We start from the raw sequence: 27,021 nt of genomic DNA on the forward strand, positions 1-27,021 counted from the left end.
TCCTGATGGGGACTAAGTTCATCCCTCAGGTGACTTTGGTTTAACAGGCAGTTTGTCCTCCCCTTAGTGCCTCAGTTACCCCGATGTACAGAGACAGCGTTTCACATGGTTCCTGTTTACCACACCGTGAACCTTAAATTAGTTATTCTATTAATTTCTTATGAACACTGGCCTGGCACAGTGCTGAGTGGTTAGCTGCAAGTATTTAAATATGGGGGAACCGTTTTGTTACATTGGCTGTAAGAGTGCGGCTGCAGGGGCTCATTGGGTTTTATTGATGCGTAGCCTTAAGTTCTCATTTAAGCTTGTAAGTTTTGTATGGACCATGGATGTAACAGGTTAGATGATGAAATGAGGTAAACTTTCTGGGGACACCACGACAGGTCAAGTCATCTGTTCTTCAGTACAGGGTGGCTGTACTCTCAGAGCTGTCAAACCCAGTGCAGAAGTCACTGAGGGCCGGTAGTCTGTTTATTTCTGTTATGCAGATGGAAGCAGCTAGAGCCTGAGTCATTGAACAGTCATGTGGTCAACCTTTCCTATGACCAAACTCAGACACAATTTACCAATAACTAGGAAACCTGAGGCAATGTGATTTTTGTGAGAGATGACTCTGCCGTTACTGAAAAGCATCTTCCCATTTCCCATGTGGCCGGTCTGGACTGAAGCTATTTCATGTGAGTTTCTCACGAAGCAGCAGCGTGGGATCCCTGGCTAGAATATACATTCCCAGGCCTCACCTTGCCTGGCTCAACCTGTTGGGTTTGCCTGACTGCCTGGCACCGTGTTGTGTTATACCCACTGGTTTCTGTTAATATGAGTCAGCATCTATAAGTCCATTAACTTTAAGATACTGAGAAAGCAATTGCTGAGCCTGGGAAGCTCAGGGTTAACTCTGGAGGGAGGTGAGTCTATCAAGAGAATGTTACTGAACTGGTAGCCGGCTGGGGTCTGTCACTTTCTTGGCGGGTCCTCTAGCATTTCAGACATCTGAAGCTGCCACATGTCCCTGCAGATCACTCCAATGGGGCTACTGCAGTTCTGGCGTGTGCATGTGCACACCAGTGAACTCTCCTGCGGCATGAGCCTGCTCCACAGCCACCTTTGGGGCCTTTGCAAATGGTGAAGAAAAGGGTCTTCTTGAAGTTCTATGGGGTAGCCAGGAATAGTGGCTGAATACCTGTAATCCCAGAACTTGGTCATGTTTAGTTATGAAGTGAGGGAAAGGACAGCCTGGACCACTTGAGACATATACATATGCATAGCAATTCTATGGAATACATCTGTATAAATTATTAGAATTGTTTTTGGGGGAGGGGGTTCGAGACAGGGTTTCTCTGTGGCTTTGGAGGCTGTCCTGGAACTAGCTCTTTTAGAACAGGTCAGTCTTGAACTCATAGAGATCTGCCTGCCTCTGCCTCCCAAGAGCTGGGATTAAAGGCATGCACCACCACCACCTGGCAGATTATTAGAATTTTTTCATTTTATAGATATTTAGAAAAAATTTAGGGTCACAGAAAAATTGAGGAAGGCACAGAAACATCCTACATATTTCCTACTACACACGAATAACCTCCCCATCAGTGTGGTAAATTTATCATTTTTTAAATGAACTAACATCTACACTTAATTCAGACTTCCTGAACTCTTAGCTAATATCTGTTTCCTGTTCCGGGACCCCATCCAGGACAGCATGTTACATTTAGTCCTCTCTTTGTAGGCCGCTCTTGGCTGAGTTTCTTGGCCTTTCCTGGTTTTTGATGACCTTAGCAGTTTTGAGAAGTGTTTTTAGGTTGTTCTTCAGCTGGGCTTGGGGATTTTTTTTGGTGTTTTTTTCATGTTCAGGTCAGGTTTACCAGTTCTTAGGAGGAAAGACCACCAAAGCAGGGTGTTCTTAGCCCCTGTGTCTGGGTCTCAGACTCTGAAGACGGCTTACAGTGTGGAGATTAGCTTTGATCAGTCTGAGTCAGGTTGGTTGGGTTTTTCCACTTGAAGAACTACTTCTCCCCGCTTCCCCTCCCGTACTCATAGAAGGAAATCTCCGTGTGCCGTGCAAGGAATGTGTGTTACACTCCACTTCCTTAAGAGGCGAGTGTCAATATGTATGAACTCCTTGGGATTTTTCCATATGAATGCTTGGCCAATTCTCTACTCACATTTATTCAGTCACTTATTTATATCTGTTTGGATATAAATGTCTGTGCTGTAATAATTTCGCTTAATTTTGTTGGCTAAGTAACTCCTTATGTCGGTTTGTTTGGGTCGCCGTAACAAGCACTGACTGAGGGCGTGAACTGACAATTTTATTTCTCATGGTGATGCCGTCTTCAAGTACTGGCTCTTGGCTTGTGGGTAGCAGCCCTTTTTCCCTGTGTTGTCCTCTGTGTGCATCCATATTTTAGCATCCACTTCTACGAAGACACGCATGAGCCTGGGTGAAAACACAACTGCCATTCCCTCGCTGCAACCTATTGTTGAAACATGGCCAAGTGCTGAGGAGATGGGGTTAGAACATGAATTTCAGAGGAGCACCATTCGGCTCATGCGGTTGCTTCAAGGCCTCTTGAGGAGACAGCCATTTTTGTCGAGTGTTAACTAGCAGTGGCAGACATGGGCTATGGTTTGCAGTTTACCCTTACAAACCCTGCCATCTGCCGTGAGGGCATATTGTAACTTCTCCACAGCAGCCGATGGTGGAGATTGGGAAATCGGCTGCTTTACACAGAGAGTGCTGTAACCGAGGACCCTCTGCCGTGGCCATAATGATACCGTGTGGCCCAAATGTGTTTAGAGGAACCAAGAGAATTCAAGGCAAGCTGGATAAGTGAGATGTGGGACATTAACTAGGAGACTTGTGGCAACGTGCTTTTTGTGTGAGACGCCTCTGCCGTTATTGAAAAGCATCATCTTTAGCTGCTCGATTAGACCCAGAATCTGTAAGAATGATTTCAGCGCTAAATACATGGAAGAAAAATCGGTGATTTGTTTGCTTTTTTATTTTTGTAAAGCTGGAGATGAAGCCCAGAGCATCAAATGTGCTGGACAAGCACTCGGCAGTTGAGTTTATCCCCAACTCAAATTGGGTGATTATTCCAAGGGTAACTGTTTCTTACCTACCTTCAGTCAGTGTGGCATAGAAGGATCTTTGTCTCTAATCTCATCTTAGGGTCATGCTACGAAAGGCTTCTGACTTAAATGTGCACCTTGACTAGAGCGGGTATTATGTAGTGAACACACATTCCTGGGTCCTAAGCCCACTCTTTGAAGCTACCTGAGTTTATCATGATCTCACAGACAAGAGAACCTGCTGGGGAATGTGGTTTTGTGCGTTCAGCACGTCTGGTTCTGGCAAAAGGTAAGCATGACCTTCAGTATCTCATGTCACATGTCTAGCACCAGCTTGGGGGAATGGCCCAAACGTGGGAAGATGTTATTAAAGGCTGGGAGGATGCAGAGGGCCAGGAGAGGCTAGGTGAAAGGAGCCTGGCTAACGAGTACAAAGCGTAGAGAGAGAGGAGGAATAAGGTCTGTTGCTCCCTTAGCACAGGGAGGACTGAAGTTCACAACAGCCTATTGTATATGCACCGACAGAGAGGAGTTGGAATGGTCTAAACACGTGAGTAACCAGGAGACGTAATGTCAGTTATTTGATCCAGGCATTGCTATATACTAGTGCTGAAACATCACACTGAACCCCATGAATGTGCACAGATAATGTATAACACACACACACACACACACACACACACACACACACACACACACACACACACACACTGTGAGATGCGAAAGAACAAGTTTGGAGTGAGCCTAACCTCAGTGCAGATTTCCTCATTAGTATGATGAAGACTGGCTGACAGCCCGCCTTCCGCTTTCACCTCTTTGGCTGCAGACCCTCAGACCTCAGTAGTTATGGTCTGGGGAAAACCATAGGCTCATGTGCTTGAACATATAGTCCCCAGTTGCTGGTGTTTTGGGAGGCTGTGGAAACTTCAGGAGGTAGGACCCATCTGGAAGAAATAGGTAACTGGGAAACAAGCCTGGATATTTCTAACCTAACCCTGTTTCCTGTCCCCTTCCTGGCTTCTTGGTCTGTGAGTAAGGGGCAGCCTTATGCTCCTGTTGTCACAGCCGTGAGCCACCATCACCAGGATGCCTTCCCTGCCGTGATGTACTGGACACTCAAGTCACGCGCTAAATAAATTCCCCTTTCTTTAAGTTGCTTCTTGTTAGGTATATGGTCCCAGTGATGAGAAAAGTCACTAATACATTGGTTAAAGGCCATACTCCCCAACTTCCTTTGTAACCAGATGTGGCCGTATGATTCGGCTCCAGCAGATGTAAGCAGAAGTGCGGTGTGAAGTTCCAGCTAGGCTGCTGAGGTGAGTCCTTCTAGAAAGGGGTATGTATCATTCGTTCCTTCTCCCTTCTTTTTTCCTTGGTCCTGGGATGTGGTGGCTGGAGTTTCAGCAGGCATCCCATACCATGAGGTGCTTCTGAGACTAGAAGCCTGATGTGAAGGCAGAAGATGAGGAAGACAGAGTATGCTGAGGTCCTTGACTCCAAGGAGTTGTGTCAGACACAACTGTGTACAGACTTAAAAACCTCTGTAGAAGAGAGAGAAAAGCCTTGCACCTTAAGGCATTGGTATTTGTTTTCTGTTATGCACAACCAAACCTAAGTCTTTGGTATGCATTAAAATCATCTGGGGACTCTACTTGACACTAGTGCTATCTGGATACCAGTTCCAGAGGTCCTCATTTCATTGGGTTGGTATAGGCTCCAGGAAAGAGTCGTTCTTTTAAACTTGCAAGTGATTCTGAGTGACCAAGGGTAAGAGTCAATGTCCTAATAGTGTGTGGTGTGCCCGAGTGTTGCATGCACATGAATGTGTAGGTATGTGCCTCCGTGTGTGCATGTGTGGAGACAAGAGCAGGGCATAGGTTGTCTCCTGCTGTGGCTCCCTCTCTACTGCCTTGGGACAGGGTCTCTTTTTGAACCGGAAGTTTGCCATTTAGGATTGACTGGCTGGCCAGTGAGTTCTTGGGACTAGCTGTCTCTTCCTCCCAGTGCTGGGTTACAGGTATGTGTAATCATGCTTGGTATTTATATGGGTGCTGGAGATCTGAACTCAGGTCCTCACGAAGTGCTTTTATCCCCCGAGCCATGTCAGCAGCAGCAGAATAAGAGGTTGTGGCTGTCCCCTCTGAGGTTCAAACTCAGGATCTTCCGGTTGAGACTGACACGTTGCCCACTGCACTGTGGAGGTGGGCTCTCGGTTTTTACTGTCTTCTTCAGTGACTGCTCACTGTGAGCAAGGGCTTTTCTGATATCCTTGTGGCACATGTCCTGTTTCTGGGGCCTCAGAGACCAGTGCTGGGATCAAGGCACCTGGAACTAATTTGAAACAAGGTGCATTTGGCTATTTCAAATAGTCTGAGGGCTTTGAGTGTTAATGGGCACACCAGCAGATTCCAAGGCTTAGAAAGCTTCAAAATGGTGGTTCGTGAGGACTGTGCAGTGTAGCGTTACTTCTGAGGAAGTGAGTGAACCGTGTGCATTTCTCTTCCTCCACCAAGTTCAGTGGCCCTTCTAGAGACAGCAAGAACCTTGGCAGTGGGGAACTAGAAGGTAAATAAATAGACTGTCAAAGACAAACTGTAGCCGAGCTGCTTGAAGGGGACAAGGACAGCTCTAGATTTTCATTTCTACGAAGTCAGTAAAGTGCTTGCGTATCTGAGGAGTCTCCATGATAAATCAAAGCCCGGTTTAATTTCTCAGGGTATCAATTATACCAATTTGACAGTGATTTCCCTCTTCTCTGACCAGAGGCAGAAACATGAAATGATCACATGCCATGCTTCATGTGCCTCATTCAGAATGAGACTTTCCAACGTATCTCCAGCTTCTTTGTCTCTTGAAGTTCATTGATGGGGGTTGGGGATTTAGCTCAGTGGTAGAGCACTTGTCTAGCAAGCACAAGGCCCTGGGTTCGGTCCTCAGCTCTGGAAAAAAAAAGGACAAAATAACAAGAAGTTCATTGGTGAGAACTGAGCCATAATCTTTTTTCTTTCCTATTAAGGCACTGTGAGTATAGACTCATTCTGATAGACTCAACCCAGTCAAAACCACCTGTTTCTCCTTTCCCTTGCTAGAGAAGGGCAAACGGCACTGAACCCCACTGCTATGAATGCCTGTAACAGGCTTGTGTTGGCCAATGGCTGCAACCATTGTCAAAGAGTATTCATGTAGATAGTAAGAATATGAGATTGGGCATGATTGATCTTGTGTAATGTGAAGAAATCTACCTAATGATTGTATAACCATAATTTATATGTGTGACAAAGCATAGTGTAGCAGTCCTACTGTGCATATAAACAGAGAAAGGCAGACGACATGATGAGAACATAGAGGTAGGCCTCTGGTAGGGACACATGACGGAGAGCATGAGGTTATGGGAGGTGGCCCCTGTAGTTCAGCAGGTGTAGTAGTGTGGATGCTCAGTCTTTGCCTTAGCATCATTGATATGATGACGCGATTTCCTGTTAGGCTACCCTAAACCCTTTGCAATGACTGTCGGATATGTGTGCATTTGTGAAACTATGTATTTCTGTGGTCTAGAGAAAGAATGAGGGGGGATTTGTCCCTCTAATACTTTGTATTTGCAGCCTTTTCTATAAGGTTTATAAATGTCACATCTGAAAAGCAGTAGTTTCTGTGCACACTCGTTTCTCCAGTTGGCACTGATGGTTTGCGCGAAATTTGGTTCAGTTGTCACTTAGAGATTTATGTTATTTCTCAGGCATCTTCCACCTTCAAAAATGTACAGTTTTATTTCCAAACATAGTCAGTGGGTGGGGGGGGATGGGCTGTGTCTGCCTTGCCACCCCACACTGAGTGTAAATCAGAAGGCATTTTGCTCTAGTCTTTTTCTGTTGCTGTGCTAAAGCACTCTCATCAGAAGCTTTGTAGAGGAGGAATGGGGTTGTTTTTGTTTGCTTCTCCTAGGGTACAGTCAATCGCCGAAGGCGGGAATCTGCAGGTGGGAACAATGGAGGGAGCTTGCATATTGTATCATTTTCTGGATGATGCTTAGTTATCTTTCTTAAATATCCCAGGACTACCCTCTTAGGGATGGTGCCACCCCCAGTGGGCCTTCCTGCAGCAACATGACCACAGAGCAACCTGATCTAAGCAACCCCTTAACCAAGGCTTTCCTCTTAGATGACTCTCACCTGTGTCAACTTGATAATTAATGACACACTCTTGCCCCAATAAAGAGGGCCAGGTAGACAGGAAAGGAACATGGAATGTATTCTGTAATATTGAAGCCATGGGGGACTGTTTCAGGGGAAAATGGGTAGGGAGAAGTTGCAGATGAAGCTCAGGTAGATGTCTGAACTGGGACTCTGTCTTAGTTATATTTCTGCTACTAAGAAGAGACGTCATGACCAAGGAAATTTATCAAAGAAAAATTTAGTTTGGGGACATCCACGGTTCTAGAGGGTTGGAGTCCATGACCATCATGGTAGAGCTGGAACAGAGAGCTCACATCTGATCTGTAGGCCAGAGGCAGGAAGAGTGAGCTAACAAGGAGAGGTGTGGACATTGGAAACCTCAAAGCCTACCTCCAGTGACACACCTCCTACAACAACACCATACCTCTGACACTAAGGCTATTCCTTCCAATCCTTCCCAAATAGGTCGCCAACTGGGAACTATACATTCAAACACAGGAGTCTATGGGGGCCCTTCTCTTTCAAAGTGCCATAGACCCTAAAGGGTCCCTCAGGAGTCATGATCTGAAGATTTTTTGTACTACAAACTGGGCCTTCAGAATAGGAACCAGAGTTGGCTCAGGATGGGGTCCTTACATGTTAATTCAGGGCTACTGCTACCCAGTCACCTTACCTGATCCAGCAGGCAATGTCCTCAAGGAATATGACAGCAGTCAAAAAGTGGTTCAGCTGGTCCAAGCATCCAGTCAAGCCACACTGGTCTGGACACAGGGCCAGGTGGTAGACGAAGCCCTGGAATGTCTCCACAAGGCCCAAGATGCTGCTGCTCAGAAATAGACTGCAGAGAAACGCAGTGAAAACCTTGCAGGCATCCTTAAGTGTGGGCTGTAGTTGCTCCAGCCCACCACCCTACTGCCTCTGCTCTCTGAGGTGAGAGACAGGATGCTGTTGGAGGTTGAGAATGGATGCTTTGGGGAAACTCCCATCTTGAGGTCTGCTGCCAGAATCCGAACCAGACACGAAAGACCTGAGGATGAGAATCCCGAGGTGTGAGCGGCTGCTCCCAGGGGTAAGGTTTCAGATCTGGATTTCCATAAACTGGCATCCAAGAAGTCCTTCTGTCTAGATGACACAGCTTTAGCTTGTCCCTGGACCCAGGAAGTGCATGTCTCCTGAAAGTTGCATTTTTTAAAGACAAACTCTCTTATTGGCTTGGAATTTGCCAAGTAGGCTAGGCTGGGGCCCAGTGTCTGCCTCTCCAGCACTGAGATTGAAAGTGTCACCACCGCACCTGAACCTTTTTTCATGACGTCAATATTGACTTTTACTGTCACCAGTCCCATGAACCCTTTTGCTCGTTGCCTTGTTTGGACTCTCACTACCACTCAACTCCAAAGTCCTCTCTCTGCTTCTCAGAGCTTTCTTTGCCCCTGGTTTTCAGGCATTCCATTCTCTAGGTCCCTTGGCTTTTCTCTACTGCTCTGGCCGGTCCTGGTTTCCACCCTCTGCGATCTCTGTTTATTAGTGTTCCAAGAGCTCTGGCTCTGTGCTTTCTTACCTCGAACTCACACCATTGTGCAGGTTAGCTCATTCACATCCATGGCTTCTGCACAATACCCATACCATTAGTACACTCCTAAATGAGTGTTTTCACAGAGCTGATGTCACAGCACCTAACAGGTATTTTCACTTGTATATTTCACCTTGACATCAGCTAGCTCAGGTCTGGACTTGCCTTCTATTGGAAACATGGCCACCACCACTGGATTGTTGAATACCGGCATCTCCAACATCTTACTCTCTGGTCCCTTCATACTCTCTCATGCATGAAGCTGATCGCTTCTCCATCACACTGTTGCTACCTACCAACATCTTCTCTGAACGTGGACTGCCATGGTCTCTGACCTGGGAGTAGCTCCATTAAGTTTGGCTTCCCTTGAACCTGTTCTATATTGTTGCCAAGGTGATTATTTAAAACAGACAAAATTTGGGACTGCAGCTATAGCTCATTGCAGAGTGCTTGCCTACCAGGCATGAAACCATAGTACTGCAAACCAAACCAAACCAAAACAAACCCAAACCAAAACAAACCACACCCTTCACTCCCTGCAGAATTGGTAAAGTCAACCAACTGGCTTTAAAAGGCATTCTATATAGCACAGACAGGACCACATAGAGAGACTCTGTCTCAAAAGGCTTTCTACAGCTCTTTGGTTCAAGTCTTTAACGTACAGGCTGACCCTGTGACTCTAATCTTAAAACGTTTCTTTAGCTTTCTCCAGTCCAGCCCTTATTGAAGTCTTTGCATATCTCCCTTTCATAAGACTTCTCTGTCCTCTGCCCCTCAAGCAGGCAGTTTTCTCTGCCTCCATCTTCTTCATTAGTTATTTTCTGACCATGTATGCAGAGCTCCGCTTAGTTTAAATGTCAGTCCTCCAGGGAGGTCTGTCCTCCTCCTTGGATGAACCAGTAGCTCTTCGTAGTGTATAGTCTCCAACTCCTGCTCTTCCTGCCTCCATCTCCCAAATGCTGGGATCACAGGCATCACCACCTGCTCAGTTCTCAGCTCTTCACAGTAGTAGCTGCTGCTGAAGTTTTAAAAAGAACTCAGTGGTCTAGTTCTTACCCCATCCCAGAGAACTGGACAGGACGTGAGTCAGGACTCACCTGGGCAGACTGGACAGACCAGTGATGCCCTGTCACCCCTCTGGGAACTACTGTTTGAGTCCATTGGTCTAAGTTAGGGCTAGACCCCAGTGCAGGCTTCCAACCCACAAGTGCAGTCCTCCACATGGCACTCATCACACATTAATACTACTGCCTTGTAAAGCTACTTTCTCTTGCTCAAAAGATAAACAGTCTTTTTTTGTGTGTGTGTGTGAGAGAGGTCAGGTTCCCCTGTATGACTTTAGGTTCCAGGGATCCATCTTAGTTTGACAGACATGATGTGAAGTGCTTTAACCCACTAAGCTGTCTTATTGGCCCTGAGTTTTCACACTTAGGAGCCTGGGTTAATCACTGTACAAGTGGGGAGTTTGAAACAAGTCCACTCCACACATTTTCTCCACACCTGCTTACCCTTTTGCATTGTGACTTGAACTGAGGCAGTGTGAGGTCCTCATCACAGACAAAGTGCTTGGTTTTGGACTTCCAGTCTCTAGCTCTTGAGTCAAAGCAAACCTCTTTTCTTTACAGAGGGAATTCTGTTTCAGCAACAGAAGCCAGACTAAACTGATGGTGAGCTGTGTGCAGAGTCTTGGGCATAGCCAGTGTTCCTCGTAGACAAGTGGAGATCTGCTGGCTTGTGCTCACCATCACAGAGCACCAGCCAGGTTGTGGGTTATCTGTGGTCTGTGGGCCATGCCTCAGGGCAGATCCTGAGACAGAACTGGAAGAAATGCCAAGAACTTTATCAAACCAGTCAAGCATCTAGGACTCCTGGATGAGAGTCAGTAGGACCCTGTGTATCAGAAAATATGCAAAGCCCCATAGTTACATATTTAGAAAGTTTGAAGTGAGTTTGTTGCTCTTTTAGGTTCTGTGCCTCATAAATTGAGGCAGGAGCAAAAGGAACTGATAAAGAAGTGATACTGTACCTACAGCAAAACTGGGATTTCCCTAGGAACCCCCTTCCCCCCACATGCATAAGCTGTGGCCAACAATACCTTAAAGATGTATTTGTCAAACAGTATTTAGCATATACTAGGGAAACTAATAAAGTGTTTTACTTTTGTGAAGAACTTAACAATAGTGGCAGAAATTTTATGGGAATATCGATCACTTCCTCACTGGATTTAAAGTCCATTTGACAAGATGGACCCCATGCTTGGTACTGCTAACTGGACTTTTATTCATGGCTACTTAGGTCATATCCCCTAGTACTATTATTCTGCTAAACAGATATAGTAAACCACTCCCAAGTTCATATCTTTATACCCACAGATTAGTATGTCTCTCATTCTCATCAGAGATGTCTCTCATTCTCATCAGTAGTTTATCATGAATTTAGAGTTCAAAACCAGCCATTGGGTAGAGAATAAGAGACAGTGGAGTATTCACCTCAAAATGAGACATCTGTAACACACCCCTTCCCACCAAAGCCGAGGGGTCATCATGGAAGAAGAGGCAGAAAGATTAAAGGGCCAGCAGGAGCAGATGTCTGTAGTGAACAATATTTTCTGGACATGATAGTATAGTTGTGCATGCAAACTCACAATGGTTTGGATTGCATGCACAAGATTTGCACAAGATCAAGCCATCCAAAATTCCAGCATGAATCGGGGAGGGGTTCATGAAGTTCCATCCCTATTTGAGAGCCTGTTGGTTTTGATGATTAATCCAGGAGGGACAGTCTGTCTTCTTCAGGGATGTGGGCTGCCTATGCTCCAATAGATGGTCTCAAGCTCATGTACATCAGACAGCACTGAATGGACTCAATAGGTGTTAATTTTTTTTTGGTTTTTCGAGGCAGGGTTTCTCTATTGTTTTGGAGGCTGTCCTGGAACTCCCTCTGTAGACCAGGCTGGCCTTGTACTCACAGAGATCTGCCTGCCTCTGCCTCCCGAATGCTGGGATTAAAGTTAATTTTTTAAAAAAAGCACATCAAAACGAGATGAAAAAATAGGGAGGATGATAGGGAAGGAGTTGATTAGATCCAAGCACTATATAATATATATGAATATTAAATGAAATATTTAATAAAGAAGATCATTCATCATAAAAAAGAACTTAAAAACATTTTTATGGATTCCTAAGCTTTAATTTTCATCCTGTTGAGATGTCAATAGCAATATGCTGGGATTCCAGCACTGGAATAGGGAGCAGCCTTGACCAAGCAGGAAACAAAGAGGAGATGGAAACATCTGCTTAGTGTATCTACCATGAGATAACTCCATTTGCTTAGTGTATCTACCATGAGATAACTTGTCTACCTGGCATTGGGTTGTCTTACTGCCCAATTGTTCAACCTGTGAACACAGAGCCCCTTGCATGGGAAACTTGTTTATGATGACAGATGCCCCTTGGCTCTTATCTCACCAGTATCCAGTGTGTCTTCTGCCCACCATGGGTAGCCTCTGGATCTCCTGATAAGAGGCACAGATTCAGTATACTGCCACAGCAAGAGGAGTGCAAAGGTTTTATTTCTAGATCCTGGGAAGGGATGATGCAATGAGTAGGGGCAGTGACCCTGTGACCTACAGGGGTCACCTATGACAGGGATTTGAAAAGTCAGACAGGAGTGAGAGTCCATCACAGAGAGAAAGGGAGGGAGAGGGTCAGACTTCTAGAGAGTATGGAAAGGACTCAGTGGGAGTCTCTTTAAATCTCCCTGTCAATGACTAATGGCCCTTTTGAAGGAAGCAGGGGAAATGTGGGCTTGAAGTATGCTAGACAGAAGCACTGTCACTTGAATTCTTGCTGGTCACAGGCTCGAGTCCTTTGGGGGAAAGTTCTACTAGTGCCGAGGCAACACCTTGGATCTGCCATTCTTATTGTGCACACCACCACTGTGGCCACTGTGACCCCTGCTCTGAGTTCTAGAAATTATGACTCAAGCTTACAACATGCCTGGGACCCCATACATGCTTTCCCAATACCCACTGTTATGCACGCCATTTGACAGGCAAGGAACAAGGCCCAAACAGCCTAGGAAACTGTGGACTAGACAGCCCATCTTCAGGGAAACTAATTTGGATCCACCAGAATCAGAAGTCTGTGTTCTTCTCACAGCACAATTCTGATTTATTTTATAAGTTCTATGGTTTACACGGGGTGTTTCCAGTTTCAAATAACTGAAATAAATTCAGACAGGCTTTAACAGAAAAAGACAATTTACTACAAGGACAGAGTGTCGTGAGGAACTGAAAGGAATGCAGATGGCTTCCAGAAGGAACTGGAACCAAAACCCAGAAAGCTGTAATTCTTTCTCCCTGGCTCACCTCCTCCCTTGCACTCTTTGCCTCTCTAAGCTGAGTCTGAAGACGTGCCGATGGAGGAGATATAGCTGCTGCACCATTTCCACCACGCACAGAGATTAACTGTCCCTAAATACAACTGTCTCTGACAGGCACTTATGCTGGGACCAATCAACTTTAGCTAAGAGGTAAAAAAAAAAAATGACATCATTCAAATGTGGCTACCATGCAGTTTGAAGGTACTATACTATTCTGCATGGATAATATACTCTATTATCTATTTTGGGGTAGAGGTTATAGAATGGTGCTGGGGACCACATTGAGACTTAGCACATGCTAGGGTGGGTGCTTATTATTTATTTATTTTAGAGTAGATTTAAACTTGCAATCCTCGTCTTCGGCCACTGAGTACTGAAATCACTGGGAGCATGCTGTACCTTTGGGGCACTTTCCACTGTGGCAAAGAAAGCCTGTCTTGTCTGCTTTTTTTGTTTGTATAGTTTTACTGTCATCATCCTTTCTGGGTATTCTGGGACATGAGTAGAAGTCTAAGACTGTCTCTCCACAATTGCCCCATGACTGTAGTTCTTTGAAAACTGGATTGGCTGAACATGCTGTAGCAATGAGATTCCTCTTTTGACATATATTGTTCCTCCAAGTCATTCCGTGTCACTCAACCATCTGCAGATTCTTGCAAAAGAGTGTGTCCTGTGAGCATGTGGTGCTCTCTCTGTCTCTGTCTCTGTCTCTGTCTCTGTCTCTGTCTCTGTCTCTCTCTCTCTCTCTCTCTCTCACACACACACACCCCTACTCAGAAGACACCATCCTCCGTGGGAGTTTGTTTGACTTTTCCCTTTTCCCTTGGGCTGTAGTAGCAATTCTCCAGGCTCTTTTTGTCCCCAGGAAGTGAATACCCCCTCCACCACACACACACCATTAAACCTACTGCTCATTGTTTCTTTCTGGTATTGACCATCCTTTCCCAACAAACCCTGCTTCCCCACAAATGAGTACTGTTGCTTGCAATGGGTGAAGGTTTACGTAGGGCCCTTAGGAGTAGATGTTGGGCACCCATAGTCTCTCCTAAGGAATGACATTAGATCTCAACAGTCAGTATAGTTCCTATTTTCTCCTGCAGCTATAGAGAAAAAGAGGTTAAAGGGGTAGGAGTTGTGACCTCTTTTTTTTTTTCATAGCAGCCTTAACTTGTAAATAGTCTAAAAGTTTAGAACCCGACTTCATTACATCACGCAAATAACGCTGTCCCTGCAGCTTAGGTTTCTCGCCAAACTATAAAGGCTCATTTGGCCTAAGACATGGACGAAATTATGATTGTGACCTTGGAATTTTCTTTACCCTTAAGACTGGCTTCTGAACTCTTGCCAATAGCACCAAACACACCAGCTTTCTGTATATTTGTTCCCCTAACTGGCTCTGTCTGGTGCTCCCTGGAAAGTGTGCCTTATTTTAGAGGAGGTAGGGAGATATCTTAGAGATGTGTAAGGGGATGATGGCGATGGGTCCCTCATCATGAAAGATGCCCTTCTTTGAACCATTTTTTTCCTCCTCTGTTTACTAGCAATAAAAAAGAGTAGGAATTTTCTAGCAGTTATTATATGCTTATCTGGATCCTTGACCTCACCTGCCTGGGATGAGATTAGGACCTTATGTATGTCCAGCCAGATAAGCAGGTGTGCCCCAGCCTCTTGCTTCATGGCTATGTTATGTAACCTCCATGGGCCTTTTCAAGGCTTTTGCTTATTGCAGCTTTAGCTGATGATTTCATCTCCCTTCCTAACTTGGAACCAGGCAACTTTACGTTCCCAGCAAACAGATGGACAACAAGGTTGAAATAGGATCTCGTACTGAAATAGTCTTTGAGTCACACTGTCTTCGCTCATGTGGGAAACTTGCCTGTTTCTTCTCGCAGAAGGCCAGCACTGAGGACTCAATGCATCCCGTGTTGCTGGCCTCTACTTCACTGGATGCTTTATACCCTTCTTTCTTGTCAAGAATGGAATTCTGCTAGTATGGCAACATTGCCTAATTTGCCTTGGCAAAACACCTGGTCTTTCACCCCAAGTCAATCTTAAAAAAAATAAAATTAAAAGTTTTATGTCAACCTTCTATTTCTGTCCACCTCCTTGCTCCCCAAAGGTGCTGACAAGAGAAAAAGGAGAGCTTGATTTCACCCATAACCTTACTTTGGGACGTGAGGATGCGGTAGTGGACCTTAGTTGCCTTGGACCTGTGTTCCAGTGATTGCTTGTACCAGTAACTTTCTGTGTGACTTCAGGATGCATTTATAGTTCAACTTTACCAAATGATGAAACCTCAAAGAATGGGTTGCCCAGAGTACTAGAATGAGGTGCTGCTGTGTTCACAAGGTTTTGCTTACTCTGAGACTGAAGCCATCCTTATGCTGTAAGGAAATAGCCTACACTGAGCAAGGAGTAATCTACTTAAAGGCTTGCTTACTCCGAGACTGTTATATCGGATGCCTTTTGCTCTGTCCTTGCTGAAAGGGGCACTGATGCTCGGTCCTTGGTGATCCCATCTCTCATTTCATTTGCATGCATGCAGGTACACAGGACTGACCCCAGGGCCTTGTGTTCTCCAAGCACATCCTCAACCACTGAGTTATAACTTAGCCCCTCTGTTGATTCTTTTGTTCTGTATAAAATGCAGACTAGTATAATTTAGAATGTGGTATGGATCAGGATGGCTATCTCATTTTAAGGTGGTAGCATCACTAATGAGCCTCCTTGGGTTTAAGAAAGTGCTGGATATTAATATACAATTAGCAATAAAGTTAGGGTCGACTCTGCATGATTATATTTTCCTATAGCTTGAAGAGGTTTGTTGCATGGAGTTTCTTTTGTTCAGGGGGAACTTTCTCTTCTCTGCAGTCTCTCTGTGCTCTCACCCATTAAGTTCTTCATGTCCCGTGGTCATGGTGGGGAGGCAGGGGGACAGACAGAACATGAGACTGGGTGGAGTGGGGTAAGTGGAGAACTCAAAAACATGCTTGCTCTCCTACATCCCACTGTCCAAGGACTGCTCTTATGCATCAATATGCCAAATCGGTCTTTCCCACACTTGGGCTTGTTTGAGTTAACTTTGCATGGCTAGCACCCAATAAAGAAGCTGGTATACAGTAAGTGCTTAATAATTGCTTGATAGAAGTAATCAGCATAAGAACACTGTACTAAGAAAGAAAGCCAGAACTTCTGTGGGGAGAGGGGCGGGGAGATGGGTGGGTAGAAGAAATATACCAGAAAAGATAAGCCTTGAGATCATCTCCAAGCAAAATAGGCCGGACTCAGAAAGGTAGATATCATGTTTTCCTAAAGTGTAGACTCCGACTTTAAATACACACACACACACCAGTATATATGGGTGTGTTTTACTCTGTCCTTGCCATAGGGGCACTAATGCTCACTCCTTTGTGATTCCACAAAATGATGCATATATACGATATACACATATACATGTATGTATCACATATATGCACATATGTGTGCGTGTGACATGAATGTAGAAGAGGAGCTAAGAGAGGGTAGGAAAGGTTCTAAAGGGGGAGAGGGTACAAGTGAGGGACACAGTAGGAGTAGAAAACATCTTGTGCTTTGTCTCATAAGCAAAAATCTATGTGTAACTCTCTGTGCGAATGTGGTAAGACATCGGGAGGACTATTTGGGGGTATTTGGGGGGAGGAGTCCAGTCCAAGGGAGAGGAGTAACAGACAGGGTTATGGGAGGGGCAAGTAAGAAGGAGGTCCAATGATAGATACGTATGAAAATTCCGTGACAAATCCTATTATTTTACAATCTGACTCTTCAAATGAATTAGAAGGATGGCCAGCCTTGAGTAACTTCTTGTGGGAGGGGTAGCTCCTGTCAGTGATCTGTGTTGGGAAGAATACCTCTGTAAATGGCAAACCACGGGGGTTTGTAAGTGAGGAATCTGAAGTCCTCAGAAGAGCTTGTATTAGTGTGGCCGAACTCAGACCGGAAGTGAGTAAGGATGAGAAGAATTGAGGGGGCTGCTGCCTGGAATTCTGTTCCAGTTACAACAGTTATTTAGACTGTTACCCATTCACCTCTCTTATGTACTGGTCAATAGTGTAAAATCCGGGTGTAGGATTGAAATTCATGAGATCATTTGATTAGAAGAGTTTAAATATTTATTTTTTTATGTAATAGTCAGTTCAAAGTAAAGGATGGGTATATCTATCTTCAAGCAAATGTTTGCTGAAACCACAGTCTGTACTCTTAGAAGGTTCAAGGGTTCTTCCTGACTTACAGGGAAAAGTGGTGGAGTCTCAATTGAACCCTAAATGGCTACACTTGTGCTGGGGACAGCTTTCCGGTTGCACTATGTTTTATTGACACTTTCCCGACACTGTTTGAAAATAGGATACATTGCCGTGTGAGATAGCAGCTCTCAAGAGGCAGAGGCAGGTGGATCTCTGTGAGTTTGAAGTCAGCCTGGTCTACATAGTGAGTTCCAGGATGGCTAGGCCTGCTTCAGAGACAACACCCCCACCCTCAACACATACATACAAATACTAGGAAGAAAGAAAGATATGCTTACAATTTATAAGTACATAAGCTTAGATTATTTTTTACAATGAGTTCTTTTGTCAAGATTCAAAGCGATGATTATATAAAATGCTGAGTACTAAGATCCACACCCACCACGCAGTAGTCACTCAGTAAAGGAATCTGCTCTTCCCTCAGATTCCCCTGAGCTGAGGAAGCCCCCACTCTCATGACAAACATTCAGAAAACCCCAAGAAAACAAGGCACAACTCTGTATCTCAGCTGAAACATCTGCTGATTGTCAAGCCCGGTGTGGTTCAAGAACCTCCCTGGGACTAAGCATTTCAGTGGTTACTTGCTTTAAAAATAGCCATGGTCCCTTTTACCTGGAGGCTTTGGGGCTCGTGCCCCAGGACTCTTGATATGCAAGACGCAGGGGTTTTCTCTTGTACCACAGGTGGGCAGTGGGTTTGCTTGTTGCAATGCTGGGGTTTGTGGGTAGGGGGTGAAATATCTGAAAGGGAAAATTTAAGACAGGTTTTTGTCAGGCATAAGAGAGGAGCTTGCAGCCGGGTGGTGGTGGCACAAACCTTTAATCCCAGCACTTGGAAGGCAGAGGCAGGTTCAGGACCAGCCTGGTCTATAAGAGCTAGTTCCAGGACAGCCTCCAAAGCCACAGAGAAACAAAGAGAGAGAGAGAGAGAGAGAGAGAGAGAGAGAGAGAGAGAGAGAGAGAGAGGAGCTTGCATACCTGTGATTTGTTTTGATTAAATTTCAAGATGATACAATCATCTGACTATTAAAATAATTAGTTGCCTTGTTTTCTATCTAGAGGTGCGATGGTTCTGGATTGGCAAGTTAGAATACATTTGTCATGGGTGAAACATGAACAATTATCACTGTGGCCCTCCCTCCCTCCTCCTCTTCTTCCTCCTGACAGGGTCTCATACTGTAGCCCAGGCTGATATGAAACTCATTATTCAGCCCAGCCTTGTTTCAAACTCATGGCAATCCTCCTGGCTCCACCTCCTGCTTACTGGTATCAGAGGTGTGAGCCATTGGTCTCAGCTGATTCATTTATTATTTTTAGTGTTTTCCAGTACTGAGGATTGAAACTGGAGTCTCACACAAGGGAGACAAGTGCTCTAACTACTTAGCTACAACTTTAGCCCTGGACTTATTCTTGAGAAGGGTAGGTAGGTCTAGTGACCTGATCACATAACCATGAGACATTTAAGGGGTCAATTCTTTGGAAATGTTCAACAAAAGTAGAATTATTTATTTATTGGGCCCAAAGTAAAGCTGTCGCAAACATAAGAAAGCGTGATTTGGAGGCTATATTCACATCAGAAGCCATTACATGAGAAGTCAATGCTAAATACACACACCCAAACCTAACTACTTGAAAATGAGGAACTTTTCCTCCAAAGAAAAATAATCAGCTTTTTAAAGAGCCACAGAAAAGTCAACTTTATGCTCGACTCTTCAGGGCATTTCATATACTCAACGTTTTACTAAAGGAAAATTCTGTTACAGAAAATGTTTTTATTCATGAAATAAAATTCAGATGAAACACCTGCTCCCACAGAGAAAATCCTTTCAAAATAATGATTGTGTGCACACGAATAGAATGAAGACCTGATAAGTTAGAGTTAATGGAACAGAAGAAAAAAATATATATAAGGGGTAGAAATGATAAAATCATGCAGAGATAGAGTAAAATATTGGAGATTAGGGAAGGTCTTAGGGAAGGTAGAATAGGAATTAAATATGTAGATAACAGGTACCAAATCCAATGAAAACTAATGTGAAAACATGGAAGAAATGGTTCTTTTATAAGTAAAGTATAAATGATGTCAACTAACAGAAGTAGAGAATTCCAGTGGGTCAGTTACTGCAGAAGCTTCCACATTGCTTCTTTCTGTGAGCCATTTGATTTTTTATTTTATCATCATCATTATTATTTTATTTGTTTTGTTTTCTCTGTGTAGCCCTAGCTGTAACCAGTCCTTCTCTGTCCCTCTTGCCAGCTCCCAAATAATCACATGGAGACTTCTTACTAATTCTGATGAGTGCTCCGCTGTAGCTTAGGCTTGCAGATTTTACTAGTCTCATCCAGAAGTGTGTTAGGATGTGATGCTGCAAAGAGTGCTTTTCACCATCCTTCAATTTGAGACCTAATGAGTGTAATCCCTATTTTCCCTGTTTTTTTTTTTAATGCAATTGAGCTAATGTCATCCTTTCTGTCTCTTTTTGTTCCGTTTTATCTTTCTTTACGTGTTGGTTAGCATATATTAATTAGAAAAAACATCTACTTTAAAGACCACCATACTTGATGGGCAAATGAAAAATGTTGCTACCTTGGTGGCTAAGTACAACTAATTCATTCCATTCCACGGCTGCAGGAAGCTGCCAGGCTGCCAGCCAGCGAGATGATGTGGAAGCGTAAGTCTGCGTGGTCTTGGCACAGTGGTTTTTGCCATTTTTGTGTGCTCTAAACCTATGATTTATATGAGTTTACCACTTTAGAAAACACTTTAAAAGGAACCCTTCTGCAGAAGATGACCTACAAAGGTGCAAGTTATATGAGAATTGAACGATCAAATTTCATTTTTTTCCGTGAAGATGGTAATGAATGTGTAATTTTCAAATCCGCTGACACAACATCAATATCAAACTCCAAAGTTTGTAACTGTCTTAAGAATCCTTTGCCCTAGCCAGTTGATGGTGGTGGTGCACACCTTTAATCCCAGCACTTGGGAGGCAAAGGCAGGAAGATAACTGGGTTCCAGGACAGCCAAGGCTACACAGAGGAACCCTGTCTTGAAAAACAAAACACAGAACAAAACAAAAGAAAAAAGGATTCCTTTGCCCCCCAAGAGGACAGTGTGAACCTGTAAGCTGCAGTAATTCATTTGTTTCCTGCTGTGACTTTTCACTGAGATCAGTGATTTTTCTAAATCGATTTTGCCCATTTTGAATGTGATGCCTTTTTAAATTTATGTATGAAAAATGAAATGATAGCTGTTGACGTAGCTGGCTCCAGCAGGGAGCTGTTAGGAAAATCTTTCTTAATGTTGTTGTGAATTGTCTTAAGTTTGATTTAAAAGTGGTTTTTTTTTCCGTTTTTCCAGACAGGGCTTCTCTGTAACTTTGGAGCCTGTCCTGGAACTCACTCTGTTGACCAGGCTGGCCTCGAACTCACAGAGATCCACCTGCCTCTACCTCCCAAGTTCTGGGGCTAAAGGCATGCGCCACCAACGCCTGGCCTGACTTAAAATTTATCGTGACAAATTTTCTTTTTGAGATAAGTTCTTGCTTGCTGTGTAGCCCAGCCTGGACTTGAACTCATGATGTTCTTGCCTGAGCCACTTGAGTGCTGGATTTACAGATGCCTACCGCCATACCCGTCAAGACGTATTTAAATAAGAAGGTAAATATTGAATGTATGTGGGGAAGGCGGTGGATGTGAATGTCAGAAGACAGCTTGTGGGAGTCAGCGTTCTGTCCTTCGGCCGTGTAGGTTCCAGGGATCAGACACAGGCTTGGCAACAAACACCTTTACTGCCAAACCTCTTGATAGACCAAGCAGTCTTTTCTTATGCCAGACCACAAGATTTTATAACATCGCCTATTATATAATGCCTATCATGAAATATGATACCTATTATTGTTGTTTTATGCATACATAGACTGATAATTGTATTTCATTTATTAGCATCAGATCCAGGGAAAGCTTTTTTGTTTTTTCTTTTTAGTTTTTTTTTCTTTTAAGATAGGGATGTTATTATGTAGCTCAGACTAGCTTCAAGCATGGGGCAATCCTCCTGCCTCAGCCTCCTAAGTGCCGGAGTCTGACACCCTGTCCCCTTTCCAGGATCTTCAGAGTTTCTGTTTCACCAGGCACTGTGCTAGCAGCTTCACAGATGTCTCACTTTCGCAGCAACCTATACGTTGTACACCACACTTTCAGAGAGTATTTTATTATGTGTGTGGATGTACTGTCTGCACGTATGTCTGTGTATGACACACACGCAGTGCCCTTGGAAGCCAGAAGAAGAGGTCTGAATTGCTTGGGACTAGAGTTACAACAGACAGTCGGGAGCTGCCATGTGGGTGCTGGGGATTAAGCCTGGTTCTCTGGAAGAGCAGCCAGTGCTCTTGACCACTGGGCCATCTTTCTAGACTCTCACCCTTCTTTGGATGGAAAAGCTGTCTGACGGGTGTGAAAGCTGGGCTGTGTTAAATAGCTTGTGGGAGGTCACACGGCTATTAAAAGCGAGCGGTAGAGTGTGAGGGTGAGAAGTCCGGATTCCCTGACAGTGTGCTCATTTTTGTGGGCAACCTTACTCTTGGTAATTTCAACTGTAGCCACTGCCTAAGCGAATGCACTTCCTAACAGGCTTTCCACTCAGCCAATCCTCTTTGCATAGCCCACTAGACGGCCCTTGCACTTGGCCTAGAGGTTCGTGAAACTCTGCAGGATTGAAGTTGGGTCTTCATCGACTTCCTTCCCTCCTCTTCGTCACTCCCCACCCCCAGCTACACCCGCAGCCCAGTCTCTGCTTTCTCTCATCTTCTACAGCCAAATTCTACCAATTCTGTTTCTGAAAGCCCCTCAGTCCTTCTCGTCCAAATACATTGGCTCTGTCTGCATTATGAAGAGCTTCTCTAAAATCGCGAGTCTAAATCTAACTTCACCCCGCTAGCCACCTGTCTGCCTGGCTCCGGCTTCTCCACATCTCCCTCTAAGCCACTTCAAGACCCAGTGTGGAACCATGACTTGAAAGAAAACTTCCTTGATTGTCTCCCGCATGCCCTTCTTTCCGTGAGATGGTTCTTCTCTGTGTCACTACAGCACATGGTCTTCAAGTATGTCATATGGTCGTGATGTCCTACTAAAGGGTGTGTTTGTCTCACTCCCGTGCTGGGTTGAGAGGTCTCTGGGGACGGGGTTGTTATCTCACTTACCTTTATCTTTGTAGCCGCAGGCAGCTTATCTGAGAGATCAATAAACACTGGAGGGGGTGAGCATTCACCCACAGGCTCCTTAGGCGGGTCTGAAAGAGTCTTTGCACAGTACCTTAAACTTACGGAGTGTTTAGTATTAAATTTTGACTGCGATGTCTGTAAACTCACATGGTTGAAAATAATCCATGGAGATATGATTCATATTTGTTAAAAACAAATCTTTGTGTCCACAGGTGGCACAGTTATTGCCTAACCTGCATTTTCATTCATTTTGGCAGTGGCATCTTCCCCTGCCCTGCTGATAAGAGCCAGCACCTTAATTGCATGGTGATGTCAAAAGTGGACTCCGTGGAGCGTTGGCTTGAGGCTCAGGAGATTGGCATCAACACTAAGGAATGGACTGGCCTGTCTGGATGCGCTCTGCTTATCTCTTCCGTCTCCTGTCCCTCAGGAATGGCGACTTTCTGGGGGTAGGTTATTTGGAACCCTAAGCCCCACTCAGTCTGAAGCTAGATAGATACTCCTCCTAGTTCACTCATTTTTCTCGCAAATACAGATTTTGATCTTATTACAGCAGTGGTTTTGATTGAGCCGGCCACTTAAATCTTCCTGGACATCGTCTTTAAACTTATTTGTTTCACTTAAAATAGTTAGGACTTTGCAAGCTCAAACACCTCCTTTGGTAGTATGATTGTAGACCCCTGTTGTGTATTCGCCTACTGTCTCTTCCACAGTCCCCCTCTTTCCTCTGTCTCTGTCTCTGTCTCTCTCTCTGTGAGCCCATGCTGACCTTAGCAGCTACAGTAAAGTAAGGTTGCAGAGAGCCCACAGACAAACTGTTGTGCCAGAGGAAGATTCTTTTAAACCTGCAATGTTCAACAGGTCTGGGCCTGTTCTTGGGACCTATGGAGGCTGGCAGTTGAGAGTGAGGAGGCATGCCACCTATTGAAAACACAGTACTCATTAAATGTCCGCAGCGGTGGCACTCTACTCCTGTTTCTGGATTAGCTGTCAGATTGTCATTAATCGAGAATACAACTAGTTACGTTACTGGCGTGCTTTTCCACATCATTTGTTGACAAAGCACTTGAAGTGAAATCATTGTAAGTAAACTAAGACCTCTCCTAACTTGATTTGCCTACATCAGACGCACAGGGACAGACACAGGTACACACAGGGTTTTGAGAAGATGTGCAGGGGTAGAGTTTGGAGGGAGGTGAACAGGCAAATCAGAGCTGTAAGAAGTAGCAGTGGAAAGGTGGCCTGTGATGATCTACACAGAGAGCAAGCACTAAGGCCAGGGTGCCGCTTGTGGGTGGGCAGGAGGAGGCGCAATGGAGGCTGCTGCCCGCACCCAGCTCTAAATTCCAGCGGCAGCACCAGGTCCTGGCCAGAGAGTCACTGCCCTGCGCTCTGCCTGCATGGGATCGGACAGGGTTAAGGCCATCACCTGCAGTCGAAGTGCGACCCAGATGGGAAGTAGGAAGTGCGGCGCCGAGCTTCCTGTATAAATAAACGCTCTGGCTGCTGCGCCCCAAGCTGCTGGCTGGTTCTGCAAGGTTCCTGCCTGTCAAGACAAGGAGGCGGAGAGGGACTCCTCCTCTTCCCGAGCTGTAGGTCTGGGCGTGGAGTCCTGTGGCAATCCTGCAAAAGTGTAAAGCTGTCAGCCAGGCGGAGCACGCAGGGAGAGGGAAGAAAATGAGAGAGCCCCTTCTTCTCGGTGTGTCGGTTGCCCCGGCTGGCCCCGGCTGGACCTGCTAGAGAGAATCCAGCAGCTCGAAGACCTCAGCAGCCTCAGCCAGGTAGGTCTAGAAGGGGTGCTTGTGTGCAGGATGCAGGCGGTGCAAGACAGGAAGGCTGTTAGCTTAGGATACCGAGAGGGGCAGACCGAGGCTGTCCGGTGGTTTTTGCTAAATTCTGTTTCCAGAGCTTAAGCCATGCAGAGCTGCATGTATTCTGAGTGCCTCAAACACCTGTTAACTTAAAGAAAAAGTGCCTTTGAAAAGGTCAAAACAAATTAGTTTCATTTCTAATAAAATGGACTTTATACAATGTATCATAGATTGCATATTGGACCAGTCCTTTGGCGTATCTTGAGACTGACAGCATTGTCTTGGCTGTCTGCCTTCTGTTATTTGGAAATGCACGGTAATACGTGGACGCACAGAACTATGAATACCATGTCATGTTAAAGGCGGAGTCTGGGCTGTACATTATAGTGATTAATTTTTATCAGGTAATTGCTGATAGAAGAGAGAGGCTCTGTCCTGTCTTCAAGCTGATGTTAAAATAAAACTGACCCTGTTTTCACAGGGGAAAGGTATCGTGGCTAGCTCCTTCCAGGATTCCTTTTCTGGTGAGGTCCCTCATGCTGTGTACCCCCTTTACACTCCGAAGTCTGGGAGTACAGTTTTCTCTATGTTTCTACTGGGTTCGTCACTTTCTTCTTGCTTTCTGCCCCAGGTACCTTACCAAAGCATGAGCTGGAAGTCCTTGCACGATTTTCCGGTTTTTGGCTAGGCATTTCTGACTGTTGATTTGAACACGGGGAGGTAGGAACCGAAGCATAATGTTCTCAGCATTTCCCAAGCAGCGGATGAGGGGGTGTCTCTGCCCAGAAGCAAAATAAATGAACTTTGAGATGACTCAGGTTTTAGGGTGTGGGTAAAAGGCAGAAGGAGCCCAGCCAGTCTTCACTGGGTTGCTGGCAGTTAAAATATCTGCAGCAGCTTTCTCTGAGGTGAGCCTTTGGTCTCTGCTTCCATTCACGTCTGAATCCTCACTGGCTCCCCCTCCTCCTTACTGGGTCTTTGTAAATCTCACTCTCTCTTGAGGGCATCAGACACTTAAGCACTTCTGAAACTACCTTGAAGAGAAAGAGAGGGAGAAAGGAAAGAGATCCAAAGCAGATCCACAAAACCACTTGGCTGGAGACAGCTGTATTATGAAGTCCAAAGCTACCCGTTCACCCACCTCCTGTCCTTGGGTACCTTTGGTTGGCATTTTCTGGTCTGGAGTGGGTATCAAGTTGGAAATGGTGGAAGAAGGAGGGGAGGGGAGAAGAGAATTCTGTTTCCAAAGTACCTTCTAAGTGCCTGTCTGGATGAGTGAAAATAACAAATTAACATGTGCAGTGAATGTGAAAAACATGTCGGGTAGCAGAAATGGCACGGTTGGCTTTTTATTTAAAATAAACAGTAAGAGAAAACTTGACCTAAAATCCCCCAGACCAGTCACCCTAGATAACTCAGGCTTGCAGTATCATGCTGGAAGGCAGACTCGAGTGTGGTCAAACACCAGCCATTTACCCAGGACTTTACAAATATTTACAGTCATCGATGCCAAATATCTTTGTGCTGAGCCCCGAAGAATATTCTTCTCATTCAAAAGCCCATTCTCATGAATGGGTCTCAGTTCATTGGCAGTTTTATAGGCATCCAGATTCTTAAACTAGGTCAGTGTAAGACATGTCTTGTTTAAAATAGTCAGTTTTGGGATCTCAGATTATGAACCTATTTTTTTTTCTTGTGGCCAAATTGTACAGGCAAAGGGGAAAGTTTTCTCTCTCTAGAAAGAAAAAAGTTTATTTTATCTACCCAGCAAGATGATTTAGCTTCCTGGAAAATATCTTTCTTTTTCAACAGTGTGAATACTTTTAATCAGAAAGAAAAAAATGTACTTGCAATTTCTTTCTGGAAAAATTGTTTCCAATATTTTAGAAGCCTGGGAACATTTAGACACACTGGAAATTGTTTCTCTGATGTTCCCACGGGTTCCAGCCTTCTGTGTGTCCGCTGGCTCTGACACAGCCTTGTGTCCCTTAGGTAGACAGTAGTCGGGAATCACGCTGCCCTCAGAAAGAGCAAAGTCCAAACCGTTCTGGGTACTGACTCTGCTTTGTGTGGCTGATTATTCTGGACGTTGTGGAATGGGACCAGACTGTCACACAAGTCATGCCTGGCACTTTAAGGAGATTATCCGAAGCTGCTACTCCTCAGTTTACAGACGTTTGTTTCTTCTAGAGATTTCTGCCTCAACATGTAGACGCTTCCTAGTTATACTAACTTATCAATATCTTTTGTTTGATTTACTAGGAGTAAATGTGGACGAGAACCATGCCTTTAACATATAGTTGTAAAATTTGTCTGTTGTTGAGTGACTCTTTCCAAGGTTCTATGCTAGATGCTGGCTGGGAATATAAAGATGTGTTAGGTGTGGCAGCCTTTGTCCTGAAGAAATTGTTGTTAGTTTGGAACTGAGTTTGGATAAGGTGGCAACCTTTAATTTATGCTGTTTTTCCAGAATATGAGAACCATTTTGATGGTTTTCATTTCAGTCACGTCTCTTTGTTAT

At 44.7% G+C, this 27,021-nt stretch overlaps 1 protein-coding gene across 4 annotated transcripts in view; it reads left to right on the top strand.

The window, feature by feature from the left end:
- Positions 1 to 27,021, top strand: part of Rnf144b (ring finger protein 144B) — a 149,884-nt gene that overhangs the window by 53,828 nt on the left and 69,035 nt on the right. For 2 of the 4 annotated variants that reach the window (XR_005880916.1, XM_005066333.4), the window contains exon 1: positions 24,081 to 24,470. The exons of 1 other annotated variant lie outside the window; for it this stretch is intronic. The gene's annotated coding sequence lies outside the window, so the exon portion shown is untranslated. Of the gene's footprint in view, positions 1 to 24,074; positions 24,471 to 27,021 lie in introns of those variants that run through there. One more of the 4 variants, XM_040755939.1, reaches the window with a different exon arrangement.

This window comes from Mesocricetus auratus, unplaced genomic scaffold (assembly GCF_017639785.1).
Source record: "Mesocricetus auratus isolate SY011 unplaced genomic scaffold, BCM_Maur_2.0 Super-Scaffold_100013, whole genome shotgun sequence".
In the NCBI taxonomy this organism is placed as follows: Eukaryota; Metazoa; Chordata; class Mammalia; order Rodentia; family Cricetidae; genus Mesocricetus; species Mesocricetus auratus.